Genomic DNA, 23,921 nt, shown 5'->3' on the forward strand with positions numbered 1-23,921 from the left:
ACTTTGGTCTGGGTTAAGATGGCAGAGCAATTTCTGAAATCAAAAGTTGAAGCACAGTAAAGTGGGAGGTTTGATTGAGCTTTTTGAAGTATAACTAGTCCTATTTGTGCATTGGACAAAAGTAGATATTGTTCAGGGGCAAAACTCATCTCATTGGGAGTGTGGATTTTTCTACCCATTGTTATTGAGTCATTTTAGAGCTGCTGACCATGCCTGACTAAAAAGTTACATCATGAAGGCGTTAAGAGAACATATTAGGAACTGTCAGTACTTACCCATGTAAAGTTTGGAACTTATGAATCTTCAGGGGATAATTTCTTGTTTAATGTTCATCTGAAACTGCCCTCCTTAACATTGGTAATTATAGTTGCCAGATGAGTCTGTTAAAAGGGGAGTTTTCACACTGTCCTTGGAACTACCTTAGCACCTCAAGAGTTTTTATTGAAATTCAATAAACAGGACAATAATAATAATTACTTCTGTGATAGTAGGTAATTATACTAGATGTAAAATAATTTTCCTGTGGCTGTTCTTTTTTGCATAGACATTACTTAAAAGGCTAAATTGAATTATGAGACTATAACCAATGTCAACATTTTTATAGCTTGTGTCTACACCACTTAACATATACTGAAGAATTTAAATTGTTGTCCAAATTGAGCTTTAAAAACAATTAAGAAGTGCTAATTGTACATTAACATATGTAGCTTTAACTGTAAATTTGTTGTGTGTGTAAAAAATAGGATGTTTACTTGAGGATAACACTTGGATTTAGTACTTTGATTGACCTTGAAAGAAAAAAGAGAAGGAAACTGATCTAATGCTCAATATTGGTATTACATTAAATATATATTTGAGTATTTATAAAATGGCTTCTTGTAACCTCTAACCAAGAAACCACATTTTGGATGGGCTAAGAACTATTACATTTGTAATTGATATATTTCACTTGTGTATCTACTGACATTATTCTTGACCCTTTCTGGTGAAGATGTGATTTGAGTTATAGAGATTCTTCATCTTCTCTTTGGTATTTCAGATAACTAAATTGTAAAGCGTAAACCTCCCCCACATAGTAGATTTTAGGTCAGAAAATTAAAACTTTGATTATGTAATAGCACTCTTCAGTCATAATGAAGAAATATGGACTCAAGCTCAGTTTTCAAAATTTTGGATCTTGGTAGATTGTTATACTTTGTTTTTCCTATAGTAGAGTTCTCATCATTTGTTGTATTATAGCCATCACTTACAGAAAAATGATCTTAAATATTGGTTGATTTTAGCATCAGGTATCTGTCTGGATACTAGCTAACACAGGTTATCTCTTATCCAGGTGCTCTGGTCTACATTCTGCTAAACATAAGGGTCATAAAGTGGTAGTCTATGAACCAGGTCTAGGCTACCTATGTATGTTGCTTTACCTCAAAGGCAAATCAGAAAAATGGATTTAAGTAACTTTAGAGGGAGCATGTGATCTCTAGTTTGTCCTTGTCCCACACTCCCTATTACCATGTGCCTATTCTCCTTCACTCTTACATTGTTTATCCGGCTTCAGGAAGCATTAGAGCTTGCAATACCAGGATTCTAGCCAATCATTTGTTAAGATGTTTGGGTATCAGGAACCCAGTTCTCTTGTCTTGTCCATCTCTTTGTCCCTAACTCCTGGCACATTCAGATACTTGTTGACCTAATCAGTGAACAGAAGACTGAATTAAGTATATATAAAGTACATTGGGTGACCTTTGTTATCCTTGTGGTGTTACTCTTTGTTCTCTTTTCTTCCCTGGCTCATGGTCTCTTAGTGGTGTTAACACCATGTGTAGGGGTGGCTGTCAGTTCCTTCTGGAAGGAAGTGAGTGAATTCCTTTCCAGAGAACTACACTGTTATTCATTAGAAGGATTGAATGCATCTAAGCTTCAACCATGTGGCTTTTCATGTGGATTTTGGGCAGTATTTTACACTCCCTCCCTTGTGTTAGCTAGTATTGTGGAGGAGGTCTGCACTTGGCAAAAATGTTCAAAGGGAATGCTGTATTTCTATAGAGTAAGTCAGCAGTGGCCAATTTATAGAGATGGGCTTGACAGTGATAGTTCCTTGTGTATTTGTCAACATTCAGTTTATTTATACTTCCCAAAGTCTATTTTAAAAGGATGAAATGTACCATATGTCTTTTTGGGGAGTGATGCATGCGTTGATATTTATTTAACGTATATGTGCATGTGATTATGTGTGTGTGTGTGTGTGTGTGTGTGTGTGTGTGTATGAAAATACTGCTTTAATTTCATTCCAAAAACACACAAAACAAATAACAATAATAGGATAATTTTAGTTTTGTTGAAAGAAATTTAGTTAAAAATTGACTTTGCTGCTGGGATGAACATAGCGATTTCTGCTATAGTGATATATGTACACCTTGTGTTTTGAAAAATCATGCACTAAAAAATAGCAGGGCTTATTCGCAAAAATGGATTGAGGCAGACTGTTGAAATCTAATGAACTTTATAACTAGAATCAAACCCCAAAACAAATCTAATGAAAATACAGTTTGCTTGAATCTCCTCCTGGCTAGTGTTTGCCCTTAACAGGTCAGTCCATCCCTTACAGCTTTGTGCTTAGGCATTGTTACTATTGAAAATCATATGTATTGGAGACATACATTTAGATTCTAAAGATATGGATTATTCTGCATCTTTTGGATGGTGAGGAGAGGTATAGATGTGGTTGAATTCATAGCACCATCACAATTTATTTCACATTAATAGAACACCAAATATATGCCAAGCACTAGAGGGATGATGACATTATGCTCTCAATGAGCCTATGGTTTGGTGGGAGATAGAGTCAAAGCAGTTTACATCCTGGCCAGTGGGGCTCAGTTGTCTGGGTGTGGTCCCATGGACTGAAAGGCTGTTTCTTTGATTTCCAGAAATGGACAATGGATTAGTTTGAAAGAAGACTAGAAGCAGGGTGACCAGTTAATATGCTGTTTCAGTAATTGAAACAAGCAGTGTTGGTGGATTGAACTAAGGGAGTGGTAGTGGAGATGGAGATACCTGGATGGAATTGAAAGATTTAAAAAGAACACAATTTCTATATCAGTCAGTATATGCTTGAAAGCGTGTAATAGAAAATATACAGTAACTTAAACAAGATTTTTTTTTTCTAATGTGAATTGAAATAAGCATGGAGTTCCAGCTTGGTATTATGCTCTATGAAGTTCTCAGGGTACCAGGCTCCCTCTGTCTCTTTCATCTTCAGCTGTGGCCTCTGTCCTCAAGGTCACTACTTGTTCCAGGATGGTCATGGAGCCCTAGCCATCTTTTTCATAAAGGGAAGGAAGAAGCAAGAAGGAGGGAAGGGAAAAAGTTGAGTCATCCTCTATAAACAGCTGTTTAGAAGTTCCATACAATCCTGCTTTCAGCTCATTGGCTGGAACCTAATTATATGGTCATCTAGCTACAAAGGAGGCTAGAAAGTGTGATTTTCAGCTGCATTCTCCCCTCTCCCTTTCAAATAAAACCTTATTGACAGTATGTAGGGATTGATTTCTATTTTAGTCCATTAGGTGTCTTGTGAGACCAGTCATGGAGATAGAGAACCTAGGAAGACACATTGATTGAAGGCAGCGGAAAGAACAATGAATTCAGAGTGTTTGTGGGACATGCAGATACAGATGTCCATAGTGGCAGATCATGTGAGTCTGAAGCTCAGACGCATTATTTACCATGAAGGTAGAGATTGGGAATCATTTATGTATAGATTATAATAAAAGCCAATGACAGTGTATAAACATGAGGAAGGTCCAATGATGGAGTACTGGAGAAAATGGACATTTAAAGAATGGAAGTAGAGAAAGATCAGATATACAAAGACTAGCAGGAGAGGAAGAGGAAAAACAAGAGGCTTTGTTGTTATGGAAGGCAGTGAAAAATTACATTTCAAGAAAGAAGATATGGTCAACAACCAGTGTCCTTTGGATTTCATAACCAGTAAGTCATTGGTCACCTGGGGGAACATCTGTTCCATACAGTGTATTGGCAGCTGGGGGAGGACTTGATTGCAGTGTGATGATGAGTGGGGGTGTGTGAGAAATGTGCATGTAAAGACTTCTTATTTGGGTGACACTTAAGAATCTTGGGTGTGATAGCGAGGAGTGAGTGAATGTGCTATCCAAGGATGGAGTTGGAGAATGGATCAGCCATCTCCGTTCTCCTACTTCTACACATGCTCTGCTATTTTGTATGACTTGGATAATAAAATGTTGTAGTGTATATAGAGTTTTGGTTATTGGATCCTACATGCTTAGAAGAAGTAATTTTTCATAAACCTTACAAATTCTTCTCTCGCTGACCTATAACAGTCTGGTGCAGGGGTCCTCAAACTTTTCAAACAGGGGGCCAGTTCACTGTCCCTCAGACCGTTGGAGGGCCGGACTATAGTTTAAAAAAAAAACTATGAACAAATTCCTATGCGCACTGCGGGCCCGGGACGAGTCGGCTGCTAAGCAGGACAGGCAGTGGCACCCAGCGGGCCAGATAAATGTCCTCGGCGGGCCGCATGTGGCCCGCAGGCCGTAGTTTGAGGACGCCTGGTCTGGTGTGTTCAGTGGCTTTACATGGAGAAAAATAGTAGGACATGTATAATGTAGTCATAAGGAACCTTGCTAAGTAAAATTTGTTCAAGAAAGAGATCTTGCAAGTTGAGAACAAGAGGATAAAGTTCTTCCTTAAGGTTTTGCCACACTAGCATTCTTGTGAGAGGAGAGGTAGACTGGATGGAACACTACTGATGAATGTGATGGTCAGTTTTATGTGTCACCTTGGTTAGCTCCAGTCCTCAGCTATTCATTCAAACACTAATCCAGGTGTTGTAAAGGTATTGTGTAGATATGATTAAAGTCCATAATCAGTTGACTTTACCAGGGGAGGTTGTCCTAGATTATCTTGGTGGACCTGATTCAAACAGTTGGAAGGTCTTAAGACTAGAACTGAGGCTTCCCTGAAGAAGAAATTCCATCTGTGGACACCAGCTTCAGCCTGGAAGAGTTCCATCTTGTCCTTCCTAATGGCCTGCCCTATGTACTTCAGACTTGCCCAGCCAGCATCACAACCATGTAAGCCAATTCCTTGTAATAAATTAATACATATATTCTAGTGGTACTGCTTCTCTGGATGAATCCTGATTGAAACAGCCAGTGTTCCCATTCACACGACACCATTTGATAACATTGTGTGACCAGATAATTCTTTTTAAAAAAATACATTTTTATTCATTTCAGAGAGGAAGGGAGAGGGAGAGAGAGATAGAAACATCAATGATGAGAATCACTGATCGGCTGCCTCCTGCACGCTCCCTACTGGGGATTGAGGCCGCAACCCAGGCATGTGCCCTTGACTGGAATCGAACCCAGGATCCTTCAGTCCATAGACCGACACTCTATCCATTGAGCCAAACCAGCTATGGCCAGATAATTCTTTTAATCCTTTTGAACCTTGGTGGCCTCTGCTGTAAAATGAGATCTCTTCTGTTTTTGAAAACTCTCCTGTTTGAGTCTGTTACTTCTTCAATAAACACCTTATTTGTTAGTAGCTGTCATCTTATTTGTATACATGTGTGAAGAGGGGTAAGCCTAGAGTTCCAAGAACCCTGCTCAGCCTTGGTATCAACTAGAGTTGTTCCAGTGGAGCCATGTTTGGGATGGCAGGCATAGATAGGTGCTAGACCTCTAGGGTAGCCCTCTCCTGGTTCTGCCTTGAGTCAGCCTTTGGCTCTGGTGGTTGAGTGAATGATGAAGAGTAGCTCCTCTTGTCCCAACCCACCCCTTATTGCCCCTTCTTTTAGTGCATCATCTCCTTCTGACATTGCCCAGTTAGCCTTAGACAGTGGATAGAAGCTGCAGCTTCCAAAGGTCACATCACTCCAGTGAAAGCCCCACCAGTTGACCAGGACTGATAAAGTAACTGGTTCCTGAGAAGACTTGGAGGGCCATTAGTTTGTCATTGTATACCCTGCTTTCTCTTACTATAAAGGATGCTGTTCCCAGTTACTCCCTCTTGACCCCATCTCTCTCAGAATCCCCAGCATTGACCCACCACTACATTGCTTTGTAAATGACTCAGAGGATTGTCAGCCTGGAAACTTTAAGGACACATCTGTGGGACTGGGGCTCTGGGCCACACTCTGCCACGCCAGGAATTCCCCTGCCAAAGATCACCACCATATTCTCAGATTCTCAATGAAGGAATTTTCCTCTTTGATTTTCATTTCTTTGTCTTCTAGTCCAGTGCTTTAAAAATTATGTCTCAGTACTAACAAACCGTGAATTTTATACAAATGCTGGATTTTATTTTATTTAAAAATAGTCTTGTTCAATAATCCATCAACCAAATATTTATTGTTTGTCAACTATGTGCCTAGAACTATGGTAAGTGCTGAGGCTGCAGCCATGAATGTCTTTTAAACTGTTGTTCAGATTGTGATCATTAAAAAACCTAACACCCACATGTAGTTATAGACCATATTTTTAACACATTGGAGTGTCCAGTGTGTTAAAATGACAGCCAGGTCAACTCTTTTTTTTTTCTTTTCTTTTTTTGGTGAGCAGACCTCAGAATACAGCTTTTCACCCTTTTTTTTGATAAAAACTCTCAGCAAAGTGAGAATAAAGGGATCATACTTCAATATAATAAAAGCCTTCGATGACAAACCTCTACAGCCAACATCATACTCAGTGGGCAAAAACTAAAACCATTTCCCCTAAGAACAGGAACAAGACAGGGATGCCCACTTTCACCACTCCTGTTCAACATAGTACTGGAAGTGCTAGACATAGTGATCAGACAAGAAGAAGAAATAAAAGGAATCCAAATTGGAAAAGAAGTAAAACTGTCATTTTTCTCAGATGATGTGATACTGTACATTGAAAACCCTAAAGACTCCATCAATAAACTACTAGATTTAATAAATGAATTCAGCAACGTAGCAGGATAAAAAATTAACACTCAGAAATCGATGGCATTTTTACACACCAATAATCAACTTACAGAAAGAGAAACTAAACAAACATTCCTATTTACCTTTGAAACAAAAAAAATTAAGATACTTAGGAATAAACTTAACCAAGGAGGCAAAAGATCTGTACTCAGAAAACTATAGGACATTGAAAAAAAGAGATAGAGGAAGTTATAAACAAGTGGAAGAATATACCGTGTTCATGGATTGGTAGAATCAACATCATTAAAATGTCCATACTACCCAAAGCAATCTATAGATTCAATGCAATCCCCATTAAAATACCAATGGCATATTTCACAGACGTAGAACAAACTGTCCAAAATTTTATACAGAATAATAAAAACCCCCAAATAGCCACAGCAACCCTGAGAAAGAAGAAAAAAGTTGTAAGGATCACAATACCAGATATCAAACTATATTACAAAGCCACTGTTTTCAAAACTGCCTGGTACTGGCACAAGAACAGACATATAGATCAATGGAACAGAATAGAGAACCCAGAAATCGATCCAAGCAATTATGCTCAATTAATATTTGACAAAGGAGGCAAGGGCATACAATGGAGTCAAGACAGTCTCTTCAATAAATGGTGTTGGGAAAATTGGACAGATACATGCAAAAAGAAAAAAAATGAAACCAGACCAGCAACTTGACACCATACACAAAAATAAACTCAAAATGGATAAAGATAGGAAACTGTAAAAATCTTTAAAAAATCCAAAGGCAACAAAATATCAGACATAACTCATACCAATATCTTTACTGACACATCTCCTAGGATAATGGAAACTAAGGAGAAAATAAACAAATGGGACTACATCAAAGTAAAAAGCTTCTGTACCACAAAAGAAACCAACAAAACAATAAGAAAGCCCACTGTATGGGAGAGCATATTTACCAATGTTACATCTGATAAGGGTTTAATCTCCAAAATTTATAGGGAACTCCTACAACTCAACAAAGGAAGATAATCCAATAAAAAAATGGGCAAAAGACCTAAATAGACACTTTTCGAAAGTGGGCATACAGAAAGCCAAGAGACATATGAAAAAAAATGCTCAAAGTCACTAATCATCTGAGAGATGCAAATCAAAACGACAGTGAGGTACCATCTCACACCTGTCAGAATGGCTACCATCAACATATCAACAAATGACAAGTGCTGGAGAGGATGTGGAGAAAAAGGAACTGCTGGTGGGGATGCAGACTGGTGCAGCCACTGTGGAAAATTATCGAGTTTCCTCAAAAAATTAAAAATTGAACTCCCATTTGACCTAGTCATCCCACTTTTAGGAATATATCCAAAGAAATCGGAAACACCAATCAGAAAGAATATATGCACCCCTATGTGTATAGCAGCACAATTCACCATAGCTAAGATTTGGAAACAGCCTAAGTGCCCATCAGCAGATGAGTGGATTAAAAAACTGTGGTACATCTACACAATAGAATACTATGCTGCTGTGAAAAAGAAAGAACTCTTACCATTTGCAGCAGCATGGATGGACCTGGTGAACGTTATGCTGAGTGAAATAAGTCAGTCAGAGAAAGACAAATATCAGATCTCACTAATTTGTGGAATATAATGAACAACATAAACTGATGGACAAAAATAAAGACATAGAAGCATTGAACCGACTGTTAAACCTCAGAGGGAAGGCAGGAGTGGGTGGGGAGTGGGGGGTAAGAGATTAACCAAAGGACTTGTATGCATACATATAAGCATAACCAGTGGACACAGTAGGGGGTGAGAGCATGTGCTGGGGGTGGGAGTGGGCAGGGAGAAGTCAATGGGGGAAAAAGAAGACATATATAATAATTTCAACAAAAATTTAAAAAAAGAATACAGCTTTTCCTGCCATGTCTGGACATATATTTGAACTTCTGGTATATACATTGTTTTAGCAATGTTGTATGTCTGCAATGGTCTTAAAAAATTCAGGCCTGTTCATATCACCTTACACAAAATGTACAAGCAAACATGTTTTATATGCATTTAATTGGTCGTTTCTAATTAAAAATGACTCGAAGTTCAGGTTGTGGTGGTTGGTGAATGTTCTAGATGTGGTGTAATAGTGTGTGATAATGACTAAATGTCTAACACCTTGTATTCTTATATGCTATAAAAATGTAATGTTGCGCTTACTGAGAGTTCTAGGTCCTTCTGCCCTGACTTTCAAATTTGAGAGAAGGAATGTGAGCAGTTATTCTATGTTAGAGGTTCAACCATGGAACAGACATTTCCTTCATCTCTTCTTTTAGACTTCAGGATCAGTTAGAATGCTAAATGCTCTGAGATTGCAAAACAGGATGATCAAACCAAACCAAACCTGCTGCCTCTTATAACCACGTTTCAGAGAAAATCAAGATCATTTTCTTATTGGAAAACTAACCAAATGCAGATATACATTTCCCAGGCTGTTCTAGGAAGACAGCTAACATCCTCGGACCTCATTTAAAAATGGTGCTAGTAATGAAAATAGTTTTTACTGAGCTCCTGAGTTAACTCAGTGATAAAAAAAGTGTCATAAGTTACATTTACAAACTACATCTGCACTAAGAAATTACCACATGCTTCTGATTTTATGTTAGGTTTCCTAGAAACATTTTGATTGGGGAAAGGCTTGCATTGCTGAGCTCCAGCATTTTCTGCTAGACTCTAAGCTTTGTAAGGGTAGGGACCATGTCTGCAATATATTTTTTTAATTTCTTTATTGATTAAGGTATTACATATGTATCCTTATTCCCCCAATACCCCCCACCTCCCATTCATGACCCCACCCCCCTGTTGTCTGTGTCCATTGATTAGGCTTATATGCATGCATGTAAGTCCTTTGGCTGATCTCTCCCCCTTACCTCCACCCTTCCCTACATTCCCTGAGGTTTGACTTTCTGATTGATGTTTCTCTGTCTCTGCATCTATTTTTGTTCATCAGTCTATGCCGTTCATTATATTCCACAAATGAGTGAGATCATGTGATATTTATCTTTCTCTGCCTGGCTTATTTCACTTACCATAATGCTCTCCATCTCCATTCATGTTGTTGCAAATGGTAAGAACTCCTTTTTTACCACAGCGTAGTATTCCATTGTGTAGATGTACCACAGTTTTTTAATCCACTCATCTGCTGATGGGCACTTAGGCTGTTTCCAAATCTTAGCTATGGTGAATTGTGCTGCTATGAACATAGGGGTGCATATATCCTTTCTGATTCATGTTTCTAGTTTCTTTGGATATATTCCTAGAAGTGGGATCACTGGGTCAAATGGGAGCTCCATTTTTAGTTTTTTGAGGAAACTCCATACTGTTCTCCACAGTGGCTGCACCAGTCTGCATTCCCACCAGCAGTGCACGAGGGTTCCTTTTTCTCCGCATCCTCGCCAGCACTTGTCGTTGGTTGATTTGTTGATGGTAGCCATTCTGACAGGTGTGAGATGGTACCGCATTGTTGTTTTGATTTGCATGTCTCTGATGATTAGTGACTTTGAGCATGTTTTCATATGTCTCTTGGCCTTCCTTCTGTCTTCTTTTGAAAAGTGTCTATTTAGATCAGTTGCCCATTTTTTGATTGGGTTGTTTATCTTCTTTTTGTTAAGCTGCATGAGTTCCCTGTAAATGTTGGAGATTAAACCCTTATCGTTGATATCATTGGCAAATATGTTCTCCCATGCAGTGGGCTTTCTTGTTGTTTTATTGATGGTCTCCTTTACTGTGCAAAAGCTTTTTATTTTGATGTAATCCCATTTGTTTATTTTTTCTTTAATTTCCATTGCCCAAGGAGCAGTATCAGTGAAGAAATTGCTTCGGCATATGTCAGAGATTTTTCTGGCGGTGGATTCCTCTAGTATTTTTAGGGTTTCTTGTCGTATGTTTAAGTCCTTGATCTGTTTTGAGTTTATTTTTGTGTATGGTGTAAGTTGATGGTCTAGTTTCATGTTTTTGCATGTATCTGTCCAATTTTCCCAACACCATTTATTGAAGAGACTGTCTTGACTCCATTGTATGTTCATGCCTCCTTTGTCAAATATTAATTGAGCATAGTGATTTGGGTCGATTTCTGGGTTCTCTATTCTATTCTATTGTTCTATATGTTTGTTCTTATGCCAGTACCAGGCAGTTTTGAGAACAGTGGTTTTGTAATACAGCTTGAAATCTGGTATTGAGATCCCACCTACTTTGTTCTTCTTTCTCAGGATTGCTATGGCTATTCGGGGTCTTTTTTTATTCCAGATGAATTTTTGGAGAGTTCTTTCTAGGTCTGTGAAATATGCCGTTGGTATTTTAATGGGGAGTGCATTGAATCTATAGATTGCTTTGGGTAGTATGGACATTTTAATGTTGATTCTTCCAATCCATGAACATGGTATGTTCTTCCATCTGTTTACGTCTTCCTCTATCTCTTTTTTTCAGTTCCTGTAGTTTTCCGCATATAGGTCTTTTACCTCCTTAGTTAAGTTTATTCCTAGGTATCTCAATTTTTTTGGTGCGATGGTAAATGGGATTGCTTTTTTAGTCTCTCTTTCTATAAGTTCACTATTGGTGTATAGAAATGCCATAGATTTCTTGGCGTTAATTTTGTATCCTGCTACATTGCCGAATTCATTTATTAAGTCTATTAGTTTTTTGATGGAGTCTTTCTGTTTTTTTATGTACAATATCATGTCATCTGCAAAAAAGGACAGCTTTACTTCTTCTTTTCCAATTTGGAAGCCTTTTATTTCTTCTTCTTGTCTAATTGCAATGGCTAATACTTCCAGTACTATGTCGAACATGAGTGGTGAGAGTGGGCATCCCTGTCTTGTTCCTGTTCTTAGGGGAAATGGTTTTTGTTTTTGCCCATTGAGTATGATGTTAGCTGTGGGTTTATCATATATAGTTTTATTATGTTGAGGTATGATCCTTCTATTCCCACCTTGTTGAGAGTTTTTATCAAGAAAGGGTGTTGGATTTTGTCAGATGCTTTTTCTGCATCAATTGATATGACTATGTGATTTTTTTCTCTCAATTTGTTTATGTGATGTATCACGTTTATTGATTGCGGATATTGCACCATCCTTGCATTCCTGGGATAAATCCTACTTGGTCATGGTGTATGATCTTTCTGATGTAGTGCTGGATCCGATTTGCTAGAATTTTGTTGAGGATTTTGGCATCTATGTTCATGAGGGATATTGGCCTGTAATTCTCTTTCATTGTGTTATCTTTATCTGGTTTTGGTATTAGGGTGATGCTGGCTTCATAGAAGGAGCTGGGAGGTGTTCCTTCCTCTTGAATTTTTGGAACAGTCTGAGGAGGATAGTTTTTAGTTCTTCCTTGAATATTTGGTAAAACTCCCCTGTGAAGCCGTCTGGCCCGGGCTTTTGTTTGCCAGAAGCTTTTTGATGACTGCTTCAATTTCTTCCATAGTTATTGGCCTATTGAGCTGTTTAGATTCTTCCTGATTGAGTTTTGGAAGGTTATATTTTTCTAGGAATATGTCCATTTCCTCCAGGTTGTCCAGTTTGTTGGAATAGAGTTGTTCGTAGTATTTTTTTTAACAATCCTTTGTATTTCGGTGGGGTCTATTGTTATTTCACCTCTTTCATTTCTGATTTTGTTTATTTGGGTCCTCTCTCTTTGCTTCTTGGTGAGTCTGGCTAGAGGTTCATCAATCTTGTTTATCCTTTCAAAGAACCAGCTCTTGGTTTTGTTGATCTTTTGTATTGTTTTTTTGGTCTCTATGTCATTTATCTCCACTCTGATCTTTATTATTTCCTTCCTTCTGCTTACACTGGGATTTTCTTGTTGCTGTCTTTCTAACTCTTTGAGTTTTAGGGTTAGGTAATTTATTACCATTGTTTCTTGTTTTTTTTTGCAGTAGGCTTGTAGAGCTATGAACTTCCCTCTCAACACTGCTTTCGCTGTGTCCCATAGATTTTGGATTGTTGTGTTTTCATTGTCATTTGTTGCCATGATGTTTTTTATTTCTTCCTTGATCTCTCTGGTAACCCAGTCATTGTTTGATAGCATGCTGTTTAGTCTCCATGTGTTTGATTTCTTTGGGTTGTTTTTTATTGTAGTTGATTTCCAGTTTTATGCCACTGTGATCTGAGAAGATGCTTGATATGATTTCTATCTTCTTGAATTTGAAGAGACTTTGCCTATGTCCCAACATATGGTCTGTCTTTGAAAATGACCCATGTGCACTTTAGAAGAATGTATATTCTGTGGCTTTGGGGTGAAATGTTCTGAAGATGTCAATTAATTCCATCTGGTCTATTGAGTCATTTAGGATTGATGTTTCTTTGCTGATTTTTTTGTTTAGAGGATTTGTCCAGTGGTGATAGTGGGGTATTAAAGTCTCCTACTATGATTGTATTGCTGTCAATCTCTCCTTTGTTATCCTCAAAGAGTTTTTTGTATGTATTTGGGTGCTCCTGTATTGGGTGTGTATATATTTACCAGAGTTATTTCTTCTTGTTGGATTGCTCCCTTTAGTATTATGAAGTGGCCTTCCTTATCTCTTGTTATGTCCTTCACTTTGAGATCTAATTTGTCAGATATAAGTATTGCTACCCCAGCTTTTTTTTCAGTTCCATTTGCCTGGAAAACCTTTTTCCATCCCTTCACCCTCAGTCTGTGTGCGTCTTTTTTTCTGAGGTGGGTTTCTTGTAGACAGCAGATATATGTGTCTTGTTTTCTTATCCAATCTGTTACCCTATGTATTTTGATTGGGGCATTTAATCCATTTACATTTAAAGTTATTATTGATAAGTACTTATTTGTCGCCATTTTTATTCTTTACCCCTGTGTTCCTTCTTCGCTTCCTATTTCTTTTTCTTCTTTTTTTTTTTTTTTTTACAGCAGACCCTTTAGCATTTCTTGCATTGCTGGTTTGGTGGTAATAAATTCCCTTAGTCCTTTTTTGTCTGTGAAGCTCCTGATTTCACCTTCAATTTTGATTGATAGCCTTGCTGGGTACAGTATTCTTGGATTCAGACCCTTGCTTTGCATGACTTCGTATATTTCATTCCATTCCCTTCTGGCCTGATGAGTTTCTGTTGAGAAATCAGTTGCTGGTCTGATGGGGGTTCCTTTGTATGTAACTTTCTGTCTCTCTCTTGCCGCTTTTAAGATTCTTACTTTGTCGTTGGTGTTTGCCAATTTAATTATGATGTGCCTTGGCGTCGGTCTTTTGGGGTTCATTTTGCTTGGGACTCTGTGAGCTTCTTGGATTTGTGTGGGTTTTTTTCTTCCCTATATCAGGGAAGTTTTCTGTCATTATTTCTTCAAACAGGTTTTCTTTTCCTTGCTCAGATTCCTCTCCTTCTGGAACCCCTATTATGTGGATGTTGTTTTGTTTCGTGTTGTCCCAAAGTTCCCTTAGGCTCTCCTCCTGCTTTTTAATTTTTTTTCTAGAAGCTGCTCTTCTTGAGTATTTTTTCCTACCTTATTGTCTTGCTCACTGATGTGGTCCTCTGCTTCTTCTAGTCTACTCTTGATGCTTTCTATTGAGTTCTTTACAGCAGCAATGTGATTTTTCATTTCTTCTTGGTTCTTCATTTCCTCTTGGTTCTTACTCATATTGTCAAATTTGTCTTCCATTCTTTTCAGCCACCTTATGACCATTTCTCTGAATTCTTTCTCTGACAGGTTGCTTGCCTCCATTTCGTTTACTTCCTTTTCTGGTGATGCCTGCTTTTCTTTCATATGCAGGCTGTTTCTTTGTCTCCCTTTGGTCTCTCTTCTCTGGGTGTCTGGTTATGTAGTTCTCTCTCTCCTGCATTGATTTAAAGGCACAAAATATAACACAACCAGGTACAACACAGAAGGCACTGAACAGAAATGTATTCATGATATTAATAACCCCAAATAAACGTGACCACCAGAGAAAGGCAAATTGGGGGATAGGAGAGAAAGAAAAGGAGGGGGGGAAAAAAAAAGAAAGGAGTGCCAAAATGAAATTGGGAAAAGGAAAAAAAAAAGAAAAATAGAGAAAAGAAAGAGAATAAGAAAGGAAAGGGGAACAAACTCTATATATGGGGAGAAAACTCCAATAGAACAGCCACTAATTCTAGCAAATGCCAGCAACAAGTACCTGGAGATGAATACAAACTACAAACAACAACTAATACCAAGCGAGGTGAGGGAAAACAAGCAAAAAACAAACAAAAACAAACCAAACAAAAAAACAAAACAGAAAAAAAATAAGCAAAACAATCTCACAAACAAGCATAAAAATGGATATAATCAGCATTCAAGCAAACCACAACAAAAGGACAGAGAGAAAAACAATTTTTTGGATAGTGAAGACAGAAGAGAGAGGTGTGTATGAACTTGGAGCAGGGGATTGGAAATCAGATATATAAATAGGGTGAAATTTTAACAGGGGGTAAAAAAAAGAATAGGGAGAATCTAAAGCAGGAGAAGGGTAAGAGAAACGGGACAACAAAAGGGGAAAGGTTTGCAAAAGAGTGATGGCATAAAGGTAGAGTTGAGATAGAGTAGAATGATGCTAAAGGAAAGATGAAAATAGAATGTAGAACACTAATCTCAAAGTCAAAGAGAAAATAAAATGACCCTTTTTTTTGAAAAAAAGGTAAAATAGTAGTAGTAATAATACTGATTGAAAATAAAAATGTAATAATTAAAAAGGTAAAATCAAGTGAGGAAAAAAGAAAAAAATTAGTGTCTTAAGTAAAAGATGAAAAAAAATAAAAAATAAAAACATAAAAACAAAATGTGCAGTAGTGAAGGTCATTCACTTCCTCTATTGTTCTGTTTGGCATGCCTGTTTCTCAGTCAGGACAGTATTGCAGTTCCCTGCATTCCACTGCTCCTCAGTGTTGTAAGCCAGTCCTGATTTTTAAGCAGGCAGTGTGTCTTACTCTCTTGTATTCCTTTATTTGTGATTATACAAGAGTCAATTTGTGATTCATCCTTTGGGTGCCAGTGTTTCTGGATTGAACTCCGGGTCTATAGGTCCTCTCTAGCTGTGCTTAGATCCTGCTTTCCCTGTTTTCCCTGTGGCACTCAGTATCGATTTGTGGGAGTGGGCTGCCCAAGAGCTGGTTCTCTGACGGTCACTCTCCACTCCGATCCCCAGGTTCCAGAAAAACAACTTTCCCCTGCAGTCTCCTAGGGTGTCCCCAACTGGGTGATCCCATGCACTGGGCTCAGCAATCAGAAGGAAGGATTTAAAGAGGAGAAAGTGCAAGTGTGCGCAGTCCTTCCTTCCCCCCGTGTCCAAGCAGCCAGCACATTTTTAAAATTCTTAGGCTGTCCTTCTGCGTCAGATCAAAATGGATTGCTTTTTAGAAATCCCTTCTGTTAGCAGCTCTTAGGACCCCCTTCCACATTCACGGATCACGCCAGTCCCAACAGCCACAGATTTTTCTAGGCGCAGACTTCCCCTGGTCCTCCAGCTCCCGCAGTGAGCGCGTTTCTCTGTCCTGCCGGGACCAGAGACCTCACCTTATCCCAGGCGAAATCTGACCTTTCTGTGGTGGAGTGTAGAGCTCCTCTGAATCCGCGTGTTTGTGCCAATTGGGGACTGGTTTTCTGGGGTTCTCAGCTGTTCGGTGGGTGCCGTAGTTGCAGATTTTCAGGCTTCCAATAACATCCACTTTCCCCTTCAAGATGGCGTGGTCTCCGTGTCCGAGCTGGTGGCTCCGGGAGGGAACCCAGCAGCAGTGGGGGCTGCCCGGTCAGGGGAGCCCCGTCCAGTAGTCCCCCACCTTCTCCTGGAGTATAGCTGTCCCTTAACTCACCAACACACACTCCCTGTGTGACCCTCAGCTCATCTTTCTATCTGCTCTGGGACAAGGCTTGGGACACGTCTGTCTATTCTGCCACCATTTTTTCCCCATGTCCGCATTATTCATGATGGTATTCCCATCTCGTGGCACTTGGCTGGGCACATCGTAGCATTTTAACAAATACTTGTTGAATGACTCATTGAAAATGATCAAGCCTATGCTTCCAGAACACCTTGGCCTTCTCTTGAGTGAACTTCCTTTAAGGCAGTGGTCGGCAAACTGCGGCTCGTGAGCCACATGTGGCTCGTGAGCCGCGGTTTGCCGCTCTGTTGACTAATGAGTTTGCCGACCACTGCTTTTAGGCTTCCTGTTTGGTGTTACTCTCTCCCTTTTCTAAGAGGATTCCTTCAGATTGTCCTTGAACTTCAAGTTTTCATTTTGCCTTCTAGCAGATCTTGTATAGATTTATTAGGTAATAACAGTCCCATAAAATGAATGGAAACATTCAAGCCATTGTCCCTCATCACAGTTGATGACTAGATGGAGAGTAACCCATCTCTGTGAAGTCCTGCATGTGACAGAGTCCCTTTCATGCTGACATACACAAAGACTGCTGCGAGGTTTACAGCTGCCTCTGCATTGGCAACTCTGCCTCTTTTATTTTAGCCTCTGTGGCTTGGCCCAGTTTGATGTACACCATTCATTTTACATTGGGTTGCCTGGAAATGGACTCTGAAATGAAGAATTGTATTTAGAGAATGCTCTCTAGAGATACACCTGTAAGGAAGTGAGGAAAGTAGGATTGGACAGATGGTGAAACTGACCTGCAGTGAGGTTACTGCTAACGTCTCATCTGATCCTATGGGCAGCTCTGAAGCTAGGATGGCCCTTCAGAAATGTCGCAGATCAAGGCAAGGGAACTGGGTCCTCCAATCCCTGCATCAGCCAGTCACTGCTGGGAGGCAGCCTATGGGAGGGAGTATGTTCTTGAGCAGGGATGGTTCCTGGGGTGGAGGACATTTCCCTTTGAGGGACATATCTGTGAACCTTGAGCAGCAGAATATTTCTAGAAGCTGAGGGGATGGGCACATCGACCCTGAAGGGGACCTGGGTGGAATATCACATGATCTTGGGTGGAATATCACCATCAATTGTTGCCATTCACTCATTGGTGAGTCTCTCTGCCCTGGATCCTCCAGAATACACATATGTCACCTTGGTTATATTTTAGGTTATCAGTGCCTACTTTGAAGACACACATTTGTCATTTGACAGCCTCTTTGGTCATCTTGGGTCTTGAGTACTGACAGACAAGCATGTGTTGGGTGATGGTGGTGGTTGTCCAGTGTTTTAAAAATTATGTTTCAACAGATCTAGAACTATGGTAGGTACTCACAAGGATCTTTCTAACTCCCCCATTTTATCATGTCTCTCTTATGATTCTCTTGTTTCTCCATATATCATGTAGCACAAGACCACCTGTAGGAGCATATTTCAGAGGTTGTTGGGTCCCTGACCCTTATTCTTTAAAAAATTTTCTTTCATTAATTTTTCAGTTACACTTGATATTCAATCAATATTAGTTTCAGGTGTATAGCATAGTGGCTAGACATTTATATAACTTACAAAGTGGTCACCAGGTAAGTCTTGCACCCACCTGACCAGCCCCTTATTATCGAGACATTTTCCCCAAATGTTTCTTCTGCTCATCAGTTGCCTTTGTGTATTCATCTTCTGTTGCCTGTTCCTTACATTTTGGAGGTTCTTACAGTTTTGACCCAGGGCTCTTCTGTTCTCTTCTTGTGCTACAGTGACTGTATGGATGATTTCCTAGACTCTGACACTTGTCTGGATTTTTCTCCTGAGCTCCAGAGCTATCTATCCAACTCCACTTGGTCTCTCATAAAACTCAAAATATCCAAAGTTTTACCTAGGATCTTCCTATGTAAAATGTGCTTTTCCTTCTGGGTTCCTAGATCAGCCATCCACCTGTTCCTTAGCTAGAAGTATGGCCTCCTTTTTGACCCAGAAACAGTGTATGTTCTGTTGAATCAGCATCCTGCATATTTAATCATCTTTTTTCTTCATGTTCACTCTCACCACTTTAATTTAAGAGACAACTCCCATTGTTTTGGTCACTCCAGCACCGCTCAGGTGATATCTCTGCATGTAGTCCAGTTTTTCTCCATAACAAGGATCCTGCTAAACCCACCATGTTGTTATGTCTCTCTCTTGATGAAATATCTTTAAGTGATTTAGGTGCTTTGTGATTTGACATCTTCTCACATCCTACTAAGTTCTCCACTTAGCATATAGTTTATCCGGGGAGACCTGTCCTCTGTTCCTTGTGTGCCAGGTGCTCTACTTTAATCCCCTTCTAAGTGAGTGGAGCACTCTCTGTTATCAGCCCTGCCACATTTTTGCTTGATTAATTGCTATTTATCCTTTGAATCTCAGCTTTAATCTCTTGGCAAAAATTCCCTGACTCATCAAGGGTTTTCTTTGGGCTCCAGTGGAACCGTGTTCTTCTCTCATTATAACACTCAGATATGTTGTAATTTATTATCTTATTTTCTAAATCTCCCACCAGATTGTAAGTTTTCTGAGGGCAGTGAATCTTTGTGTCTTGTTCCAACTTTAGCTTAGCATATTGCAAGACTCAAAAAACAGTCTGTTGAATGAAAGAATTCACATAGGTTGAAATTGTCTTCGATATCACTAAAAACTGTTTTGTATGAAACTTGAAGGCATTTTCAACATTTCAGTTTTCTTACAGGCTTATAACTCTTTGAGTCTACTTTCTATGTTTTTATTGGTGAATTAATCAGTGGAATTGATTTCTTATAAGCAAAACTCACTGACAGCATCCAGCTTTGTATTATCAATAAAGCTAATGCAGTCTTGTATTCAGAGGGTTGCTGAAACTTGGAGTTGGATGGGAGTTTTGAAGTCATCTTTTTAGTCTTCACTAACATATCCAGCAAGTGATTAAAAGTGTTGGCCTCGCCCTGGCCTATGTGGCTTAGTTGGTTGAGTGACATCCTGTGTACCTCAAGGTTGCTGGTTCGATTCCTGGTCAGAACATATGCCCAGGTTATGGGCTCGTTTTCTCTCTTTCTCTCTCTCTCTCTCAAATAAAAAAAAACACCCACATGTATTTTTTAAAAAAATGTTGGCCTCTTCTCCACACCAAAAAGCAAACAATCCTGAATAGACACTTCTCCAGAGATGACATACAGATGGCCCATAGATAGATGAAAAGATGCTCAACGTCACTAATAATTAGAGAAATGCAAATTAAAACCACAATAAACTATCACCTCACACCTGTCAGAATGGCTATTATCAATAAATCAACAAACAACAAGTGTTGGTGAGGAAGTGAAGAAAAGGGAACCCTTGTGCCCTGTATGGGAATGCATATTGGTACAACTACTATGGAAAGCAGTATGGAGTTACCTCAAAAAATTAAAAATGTAACTGCTTTATGACCCAGCAATTCCACTTCTTGGAATATATCCAAAGAAACCTGAAACACCATTTCAAGAATATATGTACCCCTATGTTCATTGCAGTGTTACTTACACTAGCCCAAATTTGGAAGCAGCCCAAGTGGGTAAAAAAGCTGTGGTACATTTACACAATGGAATACTATGCAGCTGTAAAAAAGAAAGATCTCTTACCCTTTACAAGAGAATGGATGGAACAGGAGAGCATTATGTTACATGAAATAAACCAGTCAGAGAAAGACAAGTACCATATGATCTCACTTATATGTGGAATCCAATGAACAAATTTAACTAACAAGCAAAATAGTGACTGACAGACTCATGGATAGAGAGCAAGCTGACAGCTGTTGTTGGTTGGGGGATGGGACTGGAGGGAGTGGAGGGATTGAGAAAAAATAGAAAAAATTCATGGGCAGGGACAACAGTGTGGTGACTGCTGTGGGAGTGGATGGGGGAGGCGAGGAGGGTATAGGGGGGATAAATGGTGATGGACAGAGACTTGACTTGGGGTGGTGAACACACAGTACAGTGTATAGATGATGTGGAATTGTGCACATGAAACCTGTATATTTTTGTTAACCAGAGTCACCCCAATACATTCAATAACAAGGAAAAAAATAAAGGTAAAAAAGTGTTGGCATCTTTTTAAAAAATATTTTTATTGACTTTAAAGAGAGAGGGAGAGAGAGGGAGAGAGAGATAGAAGTATTGATTGGAGAGAAACATTGATTGACTGCCTCCTGCATGCCCCCTACTGGGGATTGAGCCTGCAATCTGGGCATGTGCCCTGACCTGGAATCAAACCAGTGACTTTCTTGGTGCATGGAATGATGCTCAGTTAACTGAGGCACACCAACTAGGGCAAGTGTTGGCTTCTTTTACTCTATTAAAGGATATAAATGCTCACTATTTGCCTTTACTAAAATCATTCATGAGACAGAGACAATATTTTCCTGGACTATTCTGTAGAGTCGCCTTGAAAATCTTGACGTCATTATTGCTTTCTTATGCAAGACTTAGTAAAGGAGGCCAGTGAAGCTCAGCACAGCCTTGAATCTTATTTAATTCTCTTGTTGATGGACAGTGGGGTCAGGACCTGCCTCGACTGACTGACATCACAGGCCTTGCCATTATGGGGATCACTCCATATCTTAACTTTTCTTGGAAATCCAAACTCATTTACGAACTGTTGGATGTCAGATCAAGTAATGAAATCCAAAGCACCTGCTGTAGTAAAAAATGAAGGGGTAAAACTTTTTGTGTCTTGATATTTACATTGCTAGATTTGCTTGTCTGTGTGGCCACCTAAAACCACATTCACGTTGAAGAATATGGTACACACGGAGCCCTGTGAAACAACTTAGTTAAGGGTCTTTAACAGAAAGAGGAAGGGAACTACACAATGGCTGCCTTTGGGATGCAAGGACTTTCTTCAACTATAGACCTAATTTTATCTCTGAATTGATATATGGTTTGGTACTATGTAGAAATTCGTGGATTGTTTTCTTACCTTGGTCATCAAGCATGGCAAAGATGGCAAAGTGTTTGATATGTTGAGGCACTTCTGTGTTTTATTATTTGCCCAGTCTTGCGTGGCCATGTCTACAGTATTGACTTTTGGGGGAAGCTGATGCAAATCCCATTAGTTTTTGACTTAATGAATTGGTATGCCTTTTGAAGAAATCCACTCTCTGATTCTGGTTGTTGAATAAAGAGGTTATTGAAGTACAACTTGCTATGATTCTTGTATAACATAATCTTAACAATAATAGGAAAAACAGTAATAATAACATTTAATGAGTGTTTATTGAGTGCCAGACATTGTCTAAATTCTTCATGTACATGATCTCATTTAGTTCTTCCTGCAAGATGGGTACTAGTAGCATCCCCATTTTATGATTTAGAAGCTGTTGGTCGAGCCAAGATTTAAACTGTGACACCACTACTCATCTTTCCCTTCTAACTTTCCTCCTCTTGTTGGTAGGTGGCACTTCTACCTTCACACTCTCTTGCCTCTGTTTTACACTGAATCCCAGGTATAAGTCAGTGAGGGCTGCACTAAGAAGAAAAGGAACAAGGAAATCTTGCTTCTCTATGCTTATAGCATGAACACACAGTTGTGTATGTCATATCATTAATTGAAGAGAGGGATTGCCATAGGCCATTCTGTGTGTTGGTATGTGGAGTGCCTGTGAAATGAATTATTGGAATGGGAAAGCCCCTCTTTGAGTCTGTCTGAGTAGATATTTGTCAACTATGCTTTAACACATATTGTTTTAGTAATTACCAAGAAGTGCTTGTGGAGGAACCAGTTTCAGGGTCTTGGTGTTGGTTGACCTTTTTTATGTTTTTATTGATTTTAAAGAGAGAGGAAGCGAGAGAGAGAGAGAGAGAGAGAGAGAGAGAGAGAGAGAGAGAGAGAGAGAGAGAGAGAAACATTGAGTTAGAAAGACATATTGATTGGTTGCCTCCCGCTTGTGCTGGGGCTGGGGATCAAACCTGTGACCCTTTGGTCCAAGGGCCTATGCTCTAACCAGTTAGCAACACCAGTCAGGTCTGTGTTGTTTCACCTTCACTCAGACTTTAGTATTGAGGAGAACACTGGCTTTGAAGGCAGTAACATTTTTTAGTCTCATTGTTTCAGTATATTTCTGAGCCTGGTACATTTTTCCATGTGCTTCCTACCCTCCCACCCCCCTTTTGGTTAGCATGGTGTTTGTATCCCTTTGTGGTTGGAAATGGCAGGATAGTGTGTTTGAAACTCTTTCTTTACTACCATATACTGTACTTACAGTTTGGTGCCTGGTGGACAACAGTGCCTTATATGGATTTGTGCTCAAAACAACTTGGCTTCCTGTTGGTGAAGCAAATAATCTCAGATTCTATCGAATGGATCTGCTCACTTGGCAGAGCATACACATTATTGATATTTACTAAAATTAAGATAAAATGCACAAATGAGTAGAAACATATATACAAATACATAAAGAAATACAAGGAACCAGCAAGAGCTATACTAATATAATACTATTTGTTCACCATCTGCGTGATAAGCGGTAAAGTACTGATGGTAGTTTATCAGTGTATTTTTCTGTACAAAACTAAGCTTGAATAGAGAGGAAAACAGAAATATAAGATAATTCATATACATACATAAACAGACATGATTTATTTCTTTCCTAGGTGTTTTACATTGAGTTGTCCAGATGGCCTGACATTTATATTGATTTTAGCAAAGAGTCTTAGAGGTTGGAATATCTTAGATGTCATCTAGTTTTAATTCTTCACCCAGCACATACATCCTTCACATATGATCACCTACCTTCCTGGGAAACTTTCCAAGAATATAGGGTGCTCTGTCTTTAAGGGCAGAATCTTTTATTTTGGCATAGGGTGTTAGCTGTTGGAAAATGCTTTGTGAACCAAAGTCTGCCTTCTTGAGCAATTTCTACCTGTTGGTAAGCATGATAAATTCAGTCACCAAAAACTATCAGTTTCGTTTCCTAGGTAGCGCCATTTCCCCTCCTGCCATCCAAGTCCATGCTACCCCTTTCTCCCTCTGGAAGAAACAATAACCTTCTTAACTGGACTCCCCAACATTTCCTCTTTGCCACCCTATGTTCTCCTACCATATCTAAAGTGATTGATTGAAAAGGTAA

At 39.2% G+C, this 23,921-nt stretch overlaps 1 protein-coding gene across 1 annotated transcript in view; it reads left to right on the forward strand.

Annotated features, from left to right (window-relative positions):
• Positions 1-23,921, forward strand: part of CDYL2 (chromodomain Y like 2) — a 173,374-nt gene that overhangs the window by 1,816 nt on the left and 147,637 nt on the right. The window lies entirely within an intron of this gene.

This window comes from Plecotus auritus (assembly GCF_963455305.1).
Source record: "Plecotus auritus genome assembly, chromosome: 10".
Lineage (NCBI taxonomy): Eukaryota > Metazoa > Chordata > Mammalia > Chiroptera > Vespertilionidae > Plecotus > Plecotus auritus.